Source organism: Cimex lectularius, unplaced genomic scaffold, assembly GCF_000648675.2.
Source record: "Cimex lectularius strain Harlan isolate CLEC.00 unplaced genomic scaffold, Clec_2.1 scaffold48, whole genome shotgun sequence".
Lineage (NCBI taxonomy): Eukaryota > Metazoa > Arthropoda > Insecta > Hemiptera > Cimicidae > Cimex > Cimex lectularius.
In genome coordinates, this window is record NW_019392708.1 from 613,193 (window position 1) to 632,515 (window position 19,323).

General features: G+C 34.6%; 1 protein-coding gene and 1 long non-coding RNA gene across 2 annotated transcripts in view; one reads left to right on the top strand and one right to left on the bottom strand.

Moving 5' to 3' along the window:
• Positions 1 to 19,323, bottom strand: part of LOC106672544 (semaphorin-2A) — a 702,354-nt gene that overhangs the window by 560,906 nt on the left and 122,125 nt on the right. The window lies entirely within an intron of this gene.
• Positions 1,434 to 18,219, top strand: LOC106672546. The gene is made up of 3 exons (XR_001341276.2): positions 1,434 to 1,516; positions 9,000 to 9,124; positions 18,053 to 18,219. It is a non-coding gene; the product is annotated as an uncharacterized LOC106672546 (long non-coding RNA).

Here is a 19,323-nt window from a genome sequence, read left to right on the forward strand (position 1 = left end):
TTCTATTCTGTAGTCTGTCATAATTATGCGTGGGCAAATTAGATTATTATTACGTTTATTATAATCCTCACCCTTTCAATAAAAGACAACAAGAGGATTTGGTATGATTTCAAATTTGGCGTTTAAAAATTCTAAACATCGTATAGATAAATGAGAATAATATCACTTTTCTCTTCACCACTCAAAACCTGGGATTTTACTAATATATTTTGGTTAATTAAACAATTTTGTACTTAGGTTATAATGGTTACAAAACAGGTACATAATATAATGGCAAATATAATGAAAAAAGGAAGTTGTTGGTTAAGTTATTATTCAAGAAATTATTTTGGAAATGGAATGATGCTGAAATGTTTTCAACGATTTTAATCTTTTGTTGTAATATTATTATTAGGAATAGTACACATTTTACCTACATTATTTTATGTATGTACATTTATGCTCGTGCATAATCAAAATTTATATGCAAATATATATTTCCAGACAGAAATCTGTTCGACTGTTCTTTTTTCAATTTTATATCAACGAGATCTCTCAGATTAAAGAAAGGAGCAGCAATGACCGTTAACTCGATACACTCGAAATTATGACATGACAGGCAACCGGTCTTGGCCCATTATTTATTGAGGTAGCTATCTCTGAATAGTGTGTTTATCCCGTTTATAACGACCTGGGGTCGGCCCGTGTCAAAGGGAGTTCGTTGACACATAACTTTCTCGTTTTCGTTTTGTTCCACCGCTCTCCTTGACGTCTCTTAATAATTAACCTCACACCCGGTTATTAGTGTCAGAGAATGACAAGCACTGGATGGGCATCTTCAATTAAGCGGCCACAAGTCATCCCATGGACCCTTTTACGCGTATACCGGAAGGAGGAATAGCTAGTGTCTCCTAGGATAACGCCAACACGTGCCCAGTTACCATTTATTAAAATATTTACAATCAGGAAATTTCTTTTTTATTCTGCAATCAGTAGCATAATATACTTAAACTATTATTTAAAATCTCATGGGAACGGATTTCATCTCGAACGAAAGGAGAATCATCATCATTCATCTTCGATTTTTAGTAAGATTAAGGATTGGGCATAGTTTGAATGCGGCGGATGATAAGATGTTTCGCTGAACCCAAAACCTCCAATCCGTAAGTTCATATCAGCTTAAGTATGGTGTAAAACGGCTTTGTATTTTTGGGTGGTAAATCAGAAGCTTTGTCAAGAAGTCGTGCACAACCCTTGTATCATTACTTCTAAATTTTTTGGCTGGTCTTGTACTTGGTGATCGTCGTCTACTAGGAGAATTCCTATTTTATTTGGCTATATAAAATTAGTAGTAAATGGGGAAGTAAATGAGCGGAGGATGAAGGAGAAGTCCCTCTATTATCATCTGTTGGATCATTATTAACATCTGACAATCGAAGGTTATTTGTCTCCATTTTGCATTTGATTGATATTACTTCGTGCTGATTACCAATATTTCATGTTTTGTAGGAGGCAGTTAGATTCTTCGTAATTCCAGGTAATTTGTTTCGATGTATTTCTTCTCATAAATTTTATTTGAGAACATATTACAATTTATTAATATTTACTTTTTACAACAAAGTTGACAGCAGCAACTTGATTGTTAGTTCTTTGCTGGCCTCGGTTAGTTTGCCAGGCGCGTTTCGCCATTTCCCCACCTACAAGGGTTGGCTTTGCGTGATATTTTTCTAGCAGTTCGTGTTCCTTTGTTACGTTTGTAAAAAGTGAAGGGGCGAATGGTATTATCTTGGTTCTGCGGCGTCTTTTATGATTAACTCTTGGGTTTATTAGTTGTTTGTTCTTGACGTTTATTGTCTAAGTTCGTTTTCTTTTGGTGTTGCTGTTGCTTATTTGTGTGTTGCCTTCTCGTGTTGCCGTGGTTGTATATTGAATATTTTTAACGATATTCATTATTCTTCCTTTTCAAACGTCTAGGAACATTTTTAAAGTGTATGATATGTTCAGTTTAGATGTTCTATGATATTAGTTGTTTGTTCATGCATATGAGCACGTTTGATGAAATTCTTATTTGCACATTTTGGCTGATAATTTGAGAGTTTAATTTCTATATTGACATTGATAGAATAGTTTGAATGTGAAAGTGTTGATGTTGACAGTTGATGTCAGTTACTGATTATGCAGAAGTGGAATTTGCAGTTACGTTGTTGAATGAATTTTAATGGATCAAAGAAGTCAATAATGTGTAATATTTAGTGTCCGTTATGTAGTGAATATTTAGAGATCGTGAGATGAGGTCTCGTGTTATGTAGATTTAGAAAAACATTTTCTTTATCGTCCCAACATTTCGATCTTTATTGATAGATTGTTTAGTTTAAACAATGTTCATAAATCCCAGGCCATGAAGATGATCTCAATAAAGGTCGAAACATTGGCACTATAAAGAAGTTATTTTGTGGTTAGTTTCAAAGGTGAATATAATTGTTTTATGTATTGACGCATTCGGATATTTTACTATGAAATTTTTCTTAAATTTTGTTTATTTGATTGGCCGAGTACGAAATCTATCTTCATGTGCGAACATTGTGTCTGTTTTATTAAAATTAAAAGGTGCTGCAGTATCGTAAACAGTGTATTTTTTAGTATTTCCATTATTCCCGTAACTCTCTCCCCTGTTTAAATGTCCGCTTCATCCTCAATTTTAATCAATCGCTTGACAAATTGACTGACAATCCTTCAATATATAAATCAGAATAACTCATATTCCGATTGCGGTTAACAATTTATAGTGTGTTAAGGTCTATCATTCTTTGCTGGTCTTTAACTTTCTTTCCCATTGTATACTCTTCTGTATACCTCTTTCTCTTTTATACTTTCTAATTATTTTTTTCCGACGCTGCAGCTTCATTTAATAAAAATATATACACAATGGAATACCATTCAGATTAATAAATTACAAGGCTCGACAATAAACAGGGTCTCTACTTCCACTCTAATAAATTATATTCACTTTATACAAAACAATATTTATGACATTTATTCATGCCCGAGTGTTAGAATAATAGCTCGGGGATCGCCTGCCACTCTACTCTCGATAAAAAATACATTCCTTCCAATACATAGCATATATGTTTCCCTCTGGGGTCGCAATGTCATTTTACATTGAGGTTCTTTAGCGTGCGCACCTGGCACATAAGCCTTATCATACGATTAGATTCTCAAGTTAGGAGCGACTCACCTCCGCGGACGGAAATTCTGCTTCCTCCGTGAAGTTCGGTGTAGAAGCCCACATCATCCTGCACCATGGTGCCGACATGTCGACTTCTCCCGCTTGCCCCTTCTGAAGGGGTGGGTTAACATTGTGCACTTAACGAGTTGCGAGCGTAAAGGGATACCCAAAAAGTGTTCGAAATGCACCGACCAAATCTTCTTCGCACTCTCTAGATAGAGAAGCAACTCTATCTCCCTGGCTCCGCTAGCGTCGAAACCTCCGGATGCGCTCCTGCCGCGGTTTCGATTTAAGCGGAATCTCGAAACACCTCTTAGAGGAGACCATGCCTTCGATAAAGGCAGCCCAGACGGCCACCACCGAAAAACATTCGCTCCCGTCCACCATTCATCACGCATTCGAGGGACTCCGTCAGCGTAGGATTAGCTCCTGGATGGCTGTACGATCCTTCCGATTCCCGCAAGGTCGGGAGGTAATTCGGAGCTCATATGCAGTACTATGGTCCCCGGCAACAAATGAAACACAACCTCTTCTTTAGGTACCCGCTAGGAGTCTCTCCCCTAGCCATAGCGAGTCCTTACCCATGCAGCTGGGCTTGAACTTGAAACGAAAATACGATGCCTCGCAGTTCAGATGGTTATGAACCCTTCAAACCCCCCATATATATAGACAGAATCTGGTACCCTAACCCCCTGATGAAGCACCCGCCGTCCGAGGTCAGCTCGCAAGCCATCACCTCCCTTGACGCATTTCTTTCGTAGGCGTAGTCTTGTCGTCCTCCCACGCTGTACGCTTCCTAGATCCTATCGTCCAAATGCATGCAGAGGATGCTTAAGGCGATCATGCGCGCCAGAAAACTCGTGCAGCTTGTGCTTTAGAGAGTTTGACACGCTTTCAAGGCTACACCATTATTTTGTGCCTGGAAACCCCCCTTACAAATATGGGTTGGGAAGGGTCTGCTGGAGTCTCCTAGGAGCAGGCTGAAAGTCCCAGGAATTGGTTTGAGTAAAAAGGGAAAATCTTTCGTGATGCGCTTGCCCTCACCCACATCCCACCTGCTCGTTCAATCTTACCGCATTTTAAACCTCATTATAGCATATATCATATCACAGCAAAACTCAACATAGCACATAGACAAACAAAAACAAATAGGTATTCGGATAACATATACTGTTAAAATATTTATGGCTCTGAGGAATGCTAGCTGCTGTATCAGATGGCTGCGCATAGGGCAGACAGAATATCGTAGTTCTTTTTTTGCACATTCAACACCCTACAATTATTGGTTAAACTTATGTGCCATGAACCCATATAAAGAAGAACCTCTTCTCATTACGATTGATTCTTCTCAGTGTTCACATATTTTTCTGATTAATAGGTCTTCGGAGCTCTTTTGCTAGTTCATGGACCGCCCTTATCGAATCTGAGCTCATTATTATTTTCCACTGTAGTTTTTGAAATCTGGTGAGATAAAAAATAGAAAACCGAACAATAAAAATTTAAATGAAATTGCATAAATTTTTTCTTATTTATAAATATTTTTACATTATGTCTTTTTCATAGATTGTTGTCTCTTTTACCGAAATTAACGATTATGAATGGAATATCTTTGTTTGTGTGTGAGTGTGAATGGTTATTCTAATAAAACAGACGTTTATAAATTAATAACATCCGTTCCACGTTTACAGTAAATCAGTTTAAAATAAAACCATCTCCCATCGTGTCCGTCTCTCCCTAAACGCTGTAAAATATAATGTACATCCTTTCGCCGCTCTCGACGATAAACGTCATCTGAGGTTGCTTTTACGGCCGCGTTGGCTAACAAGCCGATGGAAATAGGCCAGATGTAAGCAACCGGAGTGCTGATTTATGAGACGAATCTCCATCTATTTGTATTTAGGAATCCACAGGTGGGTAGGGAAAGGGGGTGACAGAACGCCAACGACAATCAGTCTTTCCCTGGTCTTATCCGAGTAAATAGTGACCTGAGTTATCTATCGGGTTCGTTCTCATGGCGATTATCATTATCACAAGTTTGTACCTGGTTTTCCTTCCTTCCTTGTGGGTGAAAGCTGTTGAAATAAACTTCCTTAATTGACAATTTGATGTCAACATATATATCAAATTCGTTTAGAAAAAAAATTATTAAACAAATTTTTATTTAATTTTTTTTTAAACCACACATAAAATATATCGACTAGTTTTTCAATTTGACCATACAGTGTACAAATTTACTTATGATTTAAGGAACGCGTATCTTAAAAAGAAATAACTGTCATCCCTACAATTCAAACTTTTTTTCTCAAATGGTCATGAAATAATTCCAGGACATTTTCCCGGTAGGTAAATGGAATCTTGGAAATGCACATCACATCTTTTTCCAAATTTATGGAAATTAAGGTTCGGGAATACATCATCGTTTTAGCCGTTATTGCCCGCAAAGTTTATTGTTGCTTTGGATTCGTTTGTGTATTTCTCTTGCGTTAATGATGGTTGTTTAGTGTAAAAAAATAAAAATAAAATAACAATAAACAAACCGATAACATAAAAACAGCACTCAACCGGACCGCATTCAACTACATAGAAAAGAAATGTTTGAAATAACAAATCTATTTAATAAATTAGGATTTCCAATAGCACTAAAGGTAAAAACACAATCAGAAAACTATTGTGCTAAAACCAACCTACATGACGAAAATGGCATATGCACCATGCGAATAAAGAAACACATTGGACAGACAGGAAGGGGAAAAATAGACACAAAAATAGATACATAAGATCGCTCAGCAGCAGTGGTGGAAAACCAAACTGCGCGAGTCGCATCCTGGCCTGGGATTTACAAACATTGTTTAAATTTAACAAATACATGTAGGTTGGAGGAAACAAGTGAATTTATACAACGCAAAAAAAATATATTTTTTTTATATTGAATCAAAGTATTTCTACTCACTCAAAGTGTTTGTTTTCTGCGTATTTGTGCCATTCTTGCGTGTTGTTGAGAGGGCCAGTGAGGTATTGCTGTTTTATGTATTTATACGCTGGTTTATATTATATTATTATTACATATATCGTCGGCTCTTTTCACCTCAAAGAAGCTGACTCCTTATACAAAAATGTCTTTCTATAACGACTTCAAAATCCAACATAGATAGATCGATAAATAAATAAATATATATATAAAGAGAGTGAGAGAGAGGGGGAGAGAGAGAGAGAGATAGAGATAGAGAGATAGAGAGAGAGAGAGAGAGAGAGAGAGAGAGAGAGAGAGAGAGAGAATAGCTAAATATTTTTATGGAGATATCTCCAAATTATGTGCGTCTTGTTTCAATAAAATTATTATTTTTCTGTCATTAAATTTCATCCATTTTTGTCAACTAAAGTAAAAATTAAATTTGAGTACAATTTAATTTTGTGAACATTGTATTCACCTCCCGGGTAGTTTTTTCTGAATGTGTTAACTACTTGTTCATCAGTTTCAGTTGTATCAGTTTATTTTCTTAACTTTTTTTTTAATCCGTTTTATTCCGGTTGGATTGGCCACACAGAGGGTTGGAAAAGTTCACAGGAGTCCGATGAGGGGCCGAGCATCCGTTTTCCCTTTATACACTTTCCTTTCCAACGATTTTCTCTTCAAGCAATTATCAAATGTCAACGTTTCACTAAACCAAATGCGTCTTTCTTGTATGCGGAAGCTGGCAGAACGTGAAACATGACGATAGACGCAGCTGACGTTTAATCAATATCCACGATAAACCGACATCCGCGCCCATTGATCAGCAGTAAACAGTAGAAATTCTGTGACTACCTGTTTTGTAGTCGTAGTTATACGTACTACAATATAGTTTTACAATGTGAACTATAGATATGTGAAAATCGATTCTCGGTGGAACCATATTTACTTTTCGACAGATAGTGAATAAATATTATACTACTTACAGTTTAATAAGTAATATTTTGATAATGTCCCGATCGGTGAAGAAAAATTGAGCCATATTGAAAACAGAAACACTTTGTTTAAAACCAGAAAAAACGATGATTTTGGTTGTTGATCCCAACGCAGAAAGGGGAGAAGGTAAGAAAATAAGAATTTAAATACGAAGGAAACGGAAAAAATAAACAGACTGGGTAGATGCTGAACGATAAACCGACGAACGATTTTTAAAATTTTCATTAATTTCTTACCTTCTTCTATAATAAGTATAGTTTTATCCAGGGGATATTTTTTACCATATAGATGTTTTCATGCGGAAAGATGCAAATTGGAGTCATATTTACTTTAGACCTGATCAATTATCACCGAGAAAACTTAAACGATTTCTTATATGATTATTCACATTGGTGTGGTTGTAGGAAAAAGTATAATACTTATGTTGAATTTTAATATATTTCAATGTGAAATGATCAATGAATTTTAATTTTTATTGATGAATCAATTTTAATTTTTAGACCTGGCGATGTCGCGAAAGAAATGTGATTGATCGATAAGACTAGGAGTATCCGATATTTTACATGTTTCTGTTTTACTGTGTTTTAACACGTATATATATATATNTATATATAATGTATAAATTAAATAATAGTTTATAGTTTATTATTATCGAAAATTTTATGTAGAAAAAAAGTATTTATTATAAATGCGCAGACAGCATTTTGTATACAGTTAGTTGTACGTCACTGAGGAAAATGGAAAATCCAATGACCTTTGAATGCCCACTTTGTCACTCCCCCCAAAAATCTAATCTAAAGATTCACCATAGTAATAAAGACACAATCGCACTCATATGCACGAGTTCTTCGTACCCTCCGCATACCAAAATTTAGCAGAATATTGCGTTGACCTTCCCCTTCTGTTTCAGTGGGACGAAAACAATAAAAACACTTTTCCCTATAACATTACCGTTGGGTTTTATTAGACTTAATAAATATCTGCAGCGAGAAGGGGAAGCCCTGGTTTGCTTAGATATTAATAGAAAGATGAAGATGAGGGAGATTGCGAAGGGAGCTGTCTCCCATGGGGAGGCCGATACCCATACCTACGGCCCTTCTATAGTTTGACTCACAATTGATATTTAGGGTAGCGATAGGTCTCTCATATTTCCCCGTCGGATGGGCTCTTTCCTTCCCTCGTAACTTATTATTATTGGGGCAAGTTGGGGCATTGCCCATATCTTGTGGGAGTGGGACATTACTCAAAGTGAGGCTATCAGGATCTGGCGAGGGAGTCACTAGTCAGTAGGAAAAGCACCGCAGTTGATTCCACCTCTTTCATACATCTTTGTTATCCCTTTTATATACAACCTAGGTGTCATTTTTTATACACATATATTTACGAAAAATTTACACTGCCATTTGTAAACATTCTATTAGTATGGCGACCAATAATGTATACTACGAAAATAACTTATATCAGAAAAGTTTGAAAATTATACAAGTTCTTTTAATTAATTATTCTTTCTATGTAAGGTCTTGATTGAGATAAAAAAGTCACGAGCGGGATTCGAACCCACGACCTTCGGCTAAATATACCGTTGCTCTACCACTTGAGATATCGTGACTTCGATCCACTCGCACACCAACTCTCCATCACGATAGCTCAATAGTAGAGCACCAGCGTATTTAGCCAAAGGTCATTGGTTCGAATCCCGCTCGTGACTTTTTTATCTCAACCAAGACCTTACATAAAAAGAATAATTAACTGAAAGAAGTAACTTGGTCACCACTAAAACGTAAATGGATTATATAAGTTTTTAAATCTATCAAATTTTGCATTTATTTAATTTGTTTTTATATGCAGATAAACAAGAAAAATCATAATGAAAGTAGCAAACTACAAAGAAACATTCACAGTGCCAACAAATAAATGCCAACAGTGCAAAACACCACGCAAGGGCGCATGTAAACACATTTAAAGATAAATAGGTAAATAAGTAGATATGTAGTATTGAAGGAGTGAGTAGAGGGAAAGATAGAGGAGAAAGAGAAGAGAAGAGAAGAGAGAGAGAGAGAGAGAGAGAGAGAGAGAGAGAGAGAGAGAGAGAGAGTGAGAGAGTGAGGGTGAGGGGGGATTGATATGTTTAAACATTAGTGTAGAAACAATATAAGACCTAGTACGTTAATTAAATATACAGGTACAAAATAATACGGATTTGTGACAGTTACGATATTAACATGGATAAACAATGGTGATACGATCTATTTCATTATATGGTTATATATCTGTTACATACAAGAATGTATTAAAAAATTAGGAGTGTATACATTCACATATGAGTTCTATATCTAGCCTGTTAAAAGAATGGAATGACGGATAATTTTCAATAAACCTTCTTGCGTTTTGCGTTAATGATTATTGATTAGTTCTCTCCCGGGAGCTACAAAGTTTAAATGAAATTCACTGCAACTCGTTAAACCTCTTCCTTCTTATGACACCGTGATAACTTCATGAAAACTAATTTTGCAAGGGGAGAAAAAACCCGTTATGCTTTTAAAGACGTAAGCATGCAAAGTGGGTAATTGTTTAAAAACTTATAATTAATATTTCGACTTGTGTCAATATTTTCTCCGCCCTTTGTTATGTATAAGTCCCTTTGTATTCATCCCCTTTCCACTATAAAGCATCATTTTATGGAAATAGGAAGGTAAAAGTGTATTTAAAATAGGATTCATAAAAACAGGAAGCGCGCATTGTACACGGAAGGGGATTTCATAGGGGGTGAGGCGATGTAAATAACAAGCTAAAAAGATATACAAGCCCCCGGTTGAGAAGACATTGCTCAAACTTAAGCGGCAGGGAAGATGTACAAATCATGACAAATCCTTTCTAGAAGCTACCAATAAACAGGCTCCCCCCGGTGAATTATAATTCTAATAACGCTTACCCCCATGTTTACTGTCTATTTCAGGTTAGCGAGGGAGGGAAATATGTCATGTGCGACTTAACTACCCCAAATATCATCCCCAAAAGACGATTGAGTACCTTACGCCGTTAACTCTTATTACACGCAATTACCAAATGGCTATACGTTTATTCTATTATAAAAGGATATGCACTGAAACATCCACACACACACACAACAGCCAGATGTTATATGAATCGTCATAAATCACTAAAATCATGGAACCTGGTATGACAACTAACAGCATTCATCAGTTTTAAGAATACTCTTGCTTGTAAATTTTTGTTCAATTTCCTACAAAATTGATTTATGATTATGGTAATATTCATAAATTAAGTCCCGAAAAGTTAATACTTGTAGAAGAATTGGTCTTAGCATGGAGCACTAAACAGTGTTTTTAGCCTTATATGTTATTTTTAATACAAAATTATAACATTGGCAGATGATATCTAGATTACTTAAAGAACGCTTTTATTTTTTTTGTCGAAATCGTACTACAGCGTTACTCACAACGAATTATAAAATGATTATGGCTGCAGAATACTTTTATATATGTACTAGTGAGTAAAAACAATTGAACTACTTTTGCATTACAAACTGCATAACCACAAGTTAAAAACAATATGATAATAACTGCAATAGAGTTGTGTCTTGACATAAAAGGAAAACCCTCCTAATCTAAACACACGTTTCTATCAGAGAAATAGACATTTTTTAGTTCGAAAAACATCTTTTTTCATTTTCCAGTTAAATTTTAATGGTTTTAATGGTTAGTTATTTTGGCCTAGCACACTCCAAACTCTACTGATTGTAGTAACCTGTCGTTGGCGGTATTCGATCAATTCGGTCTTCTTATCCTCCCTGTTTTGTTCTGTAGAACGCGTGTTGACTTTTTTCTGTCGGGAGTGACATGTTTAACCGAAAATATTATAAAAACAAATATAGCAAGAAACCGAAATGTATCAGACCGATCAAAATCGGGGGGATGAGCAGGCCTTCTTGCATTAATCAATGTCCTGTTATTGGATGTTAAGGAAATTGTTACGAACTTTTGAAACATGTGAAACAGTTAATTTCCTCCTTTTTAAAAAAGATGGTTCCTACTCACATTAACTTAATGTGAGTAGGAACCATCTTTTTTAAAAAGGATTGAACTCCACACTCACCCCGTCATTTATAATTTCAGTTAATTTACTATGAAAATTTTAAATAATTAATAAATATATGGATTCTTGGTTGTAAAAGTTGGGGATTTAGTTTTCTCCCAGTTCTCATTTTTTGCAAATAACTACATAACGGTTGCTTCACATGAAAAACCGTTTGCACTGTTGAATTTACCGTCAAAAATGTACACTGATGATTAATATGAGATTTAAAATAAACTGCTCAAAAGTGAATAGGGATATTTGTATTTGATTTTTATTATATTAATTCTAATTAAATTAACCAATATATTTTTGTTAGTTGGATAATACAAAATGGAAAATAAAAACCAATAACAAACAAATGTTAATCCTCATTATTAATAACGGATTTACCTAAGAATAGTAAACATGAAGATTATTTATTTTCTAACAAACACTTTTTCTCGTCTTTTCTCGATTTTTGCCATGTGGTCTCCTGGACTTTACCTGAAATATTGAATGTGCCAATAGGAGGACCGGTAAGGGAGAACAGAAATGTTGTCATTGCTGCAAAACGGAACTCTATACATAGTGCCCGCCAGATCCTAATTTTTTATCAACACAAACGATTCGTAATCTTTTGTGGGATATTGGCCTCACGTCATATGCTCCATTGAGACTATCTGCAGCAAGACCGCCACCAGCAACTCAGGAGAATATGGTGCAGCGAGCGCCTAGAAGAGAACACCAACTAGAATGCAACAGCATGTTTACTGATGAGTCGGTGTCTATATAGCAGGCGCTACAGAAAACAGGAGATGCATAGAATGCCCCAGTTCATGCTCCCTTCAGTGCATTCAGTGCAGATTGCAGGAAGCGGTATAATGGTCTGGGTTGGGATTTCACGACGAACTGGACTCCGTATTATTGAAGGCAACCTCACCGTAGTCCGTTATGTCCAAGAAATTATCCAGGAATACATCCCTCAAACCTAGGATCTCAATTGGCAGGGTTTTTCGATTTCTGGATGGCAATGCCAGACCTCATAAGAGTAGAGTGGTTAATCAAAGTTTCGAAAACTGATAATTTCCCATCTGCCCATTACTCCTTTATCTTCAGACCTCAATCCAATTAAGGACATGTGGGATGCTTCAGAGAAGGCTTTTCGTTCAATATCCAGTTGACTACAGTTCGAACAGCAGCAGCAGCCATTTGACCTGCCACAACTGAATTCAGCGTTGCAACATCTAAAGTATGATATTTCTTATGAATTAGTGACAATCTTATTAGCTATCAGAGTATATTATACACGTTATTAATTATTTTTAAAAAATATTGTGTCCAATAAAAAATTATCGAATTAAAACCTTTTATTTTGTACTTTTTCAAAATCCTGTAATAAAATTTTCTTTCTGTAAAAAATATAATCATTTCTAATAAATTTTATAATATAAATAAAATAAAAATTCTAGCGACAGTAAATACTGCAAAATGGGCAATACGCAATATTCATTTTTGAGCAGTTTAGTTAAGCTCCAGCTTGTATCCCACTAAGATGAAAAATTAGATTGATACGTTTTGGACCATGAGAAACTAGACAGAAAATAAACGTTTATGTAGCTCAGGGTTTTTCCGAAAAAAAGCTCCAATAAGAAAAAATGAGAGAAACAGAAATTAAAACTCTCCCTGTGTAATATACATACGTAAAGGCTTTTTTCTCCTTCTTAATTTATGCTATTAGGGTTTTTCCCCACCAATTAATTTCAAATGCAATACGAATGTAATAATGAATAGTATATTTTATGTTGATTGGGATTCGGGTTGTGGTCTTCAAACATACAATGTTATTATATCAACGCCCAAGCTTTCGACAAGTTTTATTGCTTTCTTCAGGGGATCTAGAACAAGATAAGGTCTCTCTCAAAAGATCGTAACAATACTTGCGTACATATTTATTTATTTATTTATCTATTTATTTATTTATTTAGTTATTTATTTATATATTATAACAGGCTGTGATAACATAGAATTACCAATGTATTAGAAATTAAGATCTTCTTTTTAAAAATTGTGGGAAATGATTGTTATCATTAGGTGATAGTGTGGGGAACCTCCCACCTGATAACGTGATAAACACAATTTTCTAATCAAACTCCTGTGATATTTATGTACCAAAAGAATATCATTTATTAAGTAATTGTTACTGGTTTTAAAAAATGCCTATATATGTAAGAGGCTGTTAAGAAGAGGTTTTTATTTATTTATTTATTTATTATATATGTATATAGATTGTTTGTATACATATCGTGTAATGTGCAATGTGTTTACGATTTGACTTTGTATCTGTAAGTAACAAAAAACTGATATTTTATAACTATTTATACAATTTATAACTGTCTAAATGATTATGTCCCTATGTCTCTGTAGATCCCCTGAAGAAGGCAATAAAACTTGTCGAAAGCTTGGGCGTTGATATAATAACATTGTATGTTTGAAGACCACAACCCGAATCCTAATCAACATCGTATGAAGGCTGGTTGACGCACAACAAACATTAGTATATTTCATCGTTGTGTTTTCATGACCAGATTTTAAATACAGATGCATTCAACTCTTGCAAGACGTGAATGTCTCCATAAAATAATGATGAGGCAAACTACTCGAGAGGTATGGAAATTCTCACTCTATAACTAATTACAAGTAGTTTTACACTTAAGAACACAGGTTGTCCCAACGACTTTGTTATCAATTAGAGGTTCAGTCAATTAAGTTAGAATTATACACACAGATTTTTCTCTAAATTTTTTCTTTTATATTTCAAAGCTATGACAATTATTGAGGAGGCGTTTAAACATGTAAAAGCCTACGTGAAAGGATATTGTAATACTCTAATGTAAAAGTTCACTTATCATATCGTTAACAATAGGTAATGGCACTTGAATTAAACACAACTAAACTGAATTTAAAACATTTACTACAATGAAGAGTCAACTAATGAACAAACAAACATTATGTTGCATTTCGATGTCTATCATTGAGACGACGACGTTAACAGGCTTACTAATAGTCGGGTAGTGGTTAAAGACGAAGCCAGGAAACATTAGCTTTTAATGAGGCGGCTCCCGACCGCAACTTCTAATATTAATTAAGCGGCTCAAACGTGGTCTAAAAGCTTTTAAATGAAGAGAGCCCAAGTTGTGACGGGGTGAAGATGTCTGACAGGAAAGACTTGAGGGATCGAAGATTAATGATCGAGCCCAATGAGTGATCGCAACTCGTTGTCAGGGGCTTGGCAGCTTATATTAGACTAAATAGCATCCTGCTACGACCTCCCTCGCATTTTTCATTCGGTTTAAAAAAAGCCCTCTTGGGAATTGGGGTTTTTCTCACTCTTTATAAAAGATAGTTTCATTAAAATTTATTTTGAGGTAGATTGCACTTTTATGTTGAAAAAAATGATTTTATACCTTTATATATGTAAATATATATAATAATATATGTATATATATAATTATTATATATATAATAACCTAATGACCTTATACATATACATATTTATATTTTTTTTTATCACAGTCAAATTTGAATATCTAAAACGGGAAATCGTTATTACACCTGAAATGGATTTGTTAAGCCCACACGGGAATATAACAGAACAACTAACTTTTAAGACCTCTCCTGAAAAAGTTGGTAAATTGTACTTTTATTTCTTAATTTTTTATTTTCTCGAATTCGTGATTTCCCCTACCAATACTAAACGTCATATTAACACCTTAACAGTTGCTGCCCTAAATTTTAACTTTATGCTCCGTTTCTTTAAAGCTAATACAAACTAAGGCATTCATTATTTTTATTCATTATTTAGTATGTGATAGACTATAGTTCGATCGTTCAGATTTTAAAAATGTCGTGTCTTACAGAAATTACATTCATACGAATGAGGTGAAATCGTACTTGTGAAAACTTAAATTACAAATGACACAACGCCTAAATGAAAACATATTAAGTTGAAAATAACTCAGATAGAGGGTGATAATATAGAAAAAAAAGAAAATGAAAAAACCTTCAAACATTGCGTAGAACAAGGAAAACAAACATCGTCATTTTAACGACTGCATTTATTGTCGGCACCCTACTGCAAAATGAGACCAAATTTTCAAATATTTTAAAAAATTCCAATTAATCAGACAAATGCATTTGACAATTTTATTAAGAATTTCCAACAAAATGACAATCGGTTTGCCAATGAGAAATATTAAAAATAATAAATAATATATGAATATATTATTATATTATTATATGTGAAATATAATCCTGAAAGGATAAACTGACCGAACCGTTACCAACGTTTTTTCCCGTCGTCGGCTCTTTTCACCTCAAAGAAGCAGACGCTTTATACAAAAATGTCTTTTCTATACCGACTTCCTTCCCCACCCCTTCAAAATCCAACGTATATAAACATAAAACAGCAAAATCTCCCTGGCACTCTCAACACGACACGCAAGAATGGCACAATTACACAGAAGACAAACACTTTGAGTGAGTAGAAATACTTTGATTGAATATAAAAAATATATTTTGTATTATATACATTCACTTTTTCCACATTCTACGTGTATTTGTTAAATGTATACAATGTTTGTAAATCCCAGGCCCTGAAGATGATCTCAATAAAGATCGAAACGTTGGCACGATAGAGAAAATGTTTTTCTGAAACCTACATCACACCAGACCGCATCTCACGATTTCTGAATAATTAAAAATAAATTGTTAACTTATAGAAACGTAAGTAAGCAAATTTTTAAACTCACTGCATGTTGAAACATGCAAGTTGAAATAAAAACCTAAAAAAATAACACAATTTAGATAAGTATTGCATTTAAAAAAAATACAACTGTAGGTATTTTTTCAGTCAATAAAACTTTTAAAAGGGTATATATAACTAGTAAAAAAATAGGTAAATATAGTGAGGCAATAATAAATTTAAAAATATTCATGTAAATGTACGAATGGATATCTACATGCATCACTACAAAATAACAATAAACCCATTGAGAAAGTAATAATAATATTTAAACTGCAGTTATTGTATAAGACATCGAATAATATTTTATAATTCAAAAAATATTTTTTCATGTGGTATTTGTTGAGGAATAAATTGCGACACTCCGACCGCGTTAAATTGCGTTGAAAATTATAATAATTATAATAATAATTACAACGCATTAATAACATTTCATTAATAATATGTTAAATATAGCCTGTTCAAATTCGTTATTGGGAAGCAACAAATACAACCAAATTTGTTAACCATAATCAGTAAACACTTTCTCAACCTATAATCAGAATGCTATAGGGATATTGTGGATGTGTTGGATAAGTTTATTTCTTTTAAAGAAGTGATTTGAAACATCCTAACAACCCAAGATTAAGCTTTCTCGAATTTGCGTTAGAAAAACTCGCAATATAATCGTAATCAGGATGAAAATAAAGTAAAAGTATTTGTATCTCTTGAAAATTTACATTCTCGTCCATAATCCGGGAATTAAATATTCTTATATGTACCTATTTTTAAAATATAGCTAAGATTTTTCCAAAGGTGACGATCAATTGAGCTTTGATCGTTAACGAAGACAGTAGATGATTTTAATTAAACGGTTTCTTGACATAATAATAATCAAAATTCATATCTTTGATAATCTGCTTAAAAGAAGCCTTTCAATTTAGAATGTAATAGCAACCCTTAATTGTTTGCAAATAATATTTTACTTGCAAAATAGATAAACAGATCTGTTAAACCGATTGGTTCATCTACAGTTTTTATCTCATTTAAGATTTATGATTTAATATATAATTTATGTTATTTTAAGATTTAAACAAAACTTTAAATTTTTAAATATTAATCACTCTATTCGATATTTCGATATTCTCTATTTAATATTTCGAGATTTTCTATTCGACTTGCACTTCTGAAAACAGTTTTCACCCCGAAAAAAAGGAATAATATTTTATATGTACATTTTGTACCTTATCTTTTTTTTAAATATATCAACAAGTGTATGTTTGTATCAGTGTCAACTCTATATATGTTTTGGTTTTGTAATTTTCTAAATTATTACTAAAATAAAACTTTGTGTTATTAAATAATAAAAAACGTACTTTTATTATTTTACAAGGCTTTTTTAAACTGAAAAGAATAGAATTTTTTCCACGCGGTACATCCCCAAACCCCAATGAGTCACGAAAGTAAGAAGAGGGCGAAGGTCGTAAGCAAGGGGAGCGACAGGGTTGTGGCGTCTGCGGGGGTGGGCCACCCCTCGGGACTCCGCTCATCTTGTGAGAGCTCTCCCCTTCGCGTCTTGTTATAAACTCTCCTCAAATGACCCCACCACCCTTCCACCACGTCACAAAACATATATTGAACGCAGGAGACAAATTACAGTCCAAACATGAGATCAAATGAATGGTTTCAGTTAGCTAAAGACGTCCACCCTATCCTTTGGGGACGTCGGACCTACCGGGTAAACACGGATCCAGTGACCTTCCGACTGATTACTATTTCGATTACCCTACCGTTAGAAATATCCTTCAAAGATAGCTTTTATCTGTCTCCCCTCAGACGTTTACTTCCGTAAATTGAATACAAATGGAAATCTGCTCGGTAATTATTTCATACTAGCCCGGAAGGAAGTTACTGTCAATTATAACTATGATTAGTATTATTCACATTTATGTTTAGTTTGTACATTATGACAAAATATTTACAGGAGATATCGTAATAGTAAACTAATTTAAGAATTCATTACATTGTATGTTTTCGGTTTCAGAAGAGTTCTTGTGACGGCAGATTGTGTTTATCCTTGTTCCGACTGCGTGTGGCTTGACGAGCGTACTTACTGACTTTTGATCTGACTTAGTATGTCGTATCGGACAGCAAAACCTTTCCCATGATCCGAAAAGGTTTGTGGCTTGGCGAATCTCGAGAAGCCACCCATTGCGTAATTTTTTTAAATAAAGCCAGTTTCGATTTATATATCAACGCTAGTGTAATGTTCTATCATGATATACAATGAGTTGAAAAATGATCTCAATTCAGAATAAACCGGCACAACTGCAACAAACATCCACAGAACATAGGAACGGTTACTCAAAGAGTATTGAGGCCCGTCAACTTAGCTTTTCATGTCGGAGTATTTACTGATGATACACGGGAAGGGCCTAGCTACCTCGAGCAATAGGTTCTCAAGGTATGATAAATTTCAGGTCAGGCTCACTAAGCGACACGCCGTGGGTACATGGCTTTAAGATCTGTATTCCCTGAACTCTCAAAAATTATAGCACTTCTGCTTTATTCTAACATCGGCTTCATGTTTGTTAGAATATTAAATTGCGATATATGAGTATATCGGATATACCTCATTCTGCACCACCTGAAGTAAGCGATATATATCCTACACATGTGATATAAGGAAGGCATGCAAACAAAAACATCGGTCGGACCACCAGCTCGTACAAAAAATATTTTTCGGCCTCGAACGGACTATACGGTCGGCACAGTGGAGAAAAAAGCCGATTCCTTTACTTTAGGAGCAAAGATATGCTTTTTATCCATTACAACTCTGAGGCAGATGGCTACCGATTAACTGAGACGGACCACGCCAATCTTGTGTTGTACCGTTGTATTGATTTTTCTTTGACAGCTGGTTTACTACATTCAATTTTAATTTTCCAGCAATTGCTAAACTTGAAATCCTCTGCAAACATGATGTTTGTTGGTCGACCTTTAGGTAATCTATGTAGATTTCCAATCTTCGTAGAGGTCATTAGACAGGTGAAAAAGGAAGATTAATTGCAGGGTTCACCGTGCTTTCGGCACGTTATAGGACCATCATCAGGGCCTATTTCTTACAAATTAAAATGTTACTGCGTATTTATTTTAATTTGTAATAAAATAGGCGCTGATGATGGCACTATAAGGTGCCGAAAAGCTCGGGGAACCCAGTAATTAATCTTCTTTTTTTTCGCCCGTCTAATGACCTCTACGAAAATTGGAACCCTACATACATCCTCTGCAAACGTTATTAAATATTTTCGATTT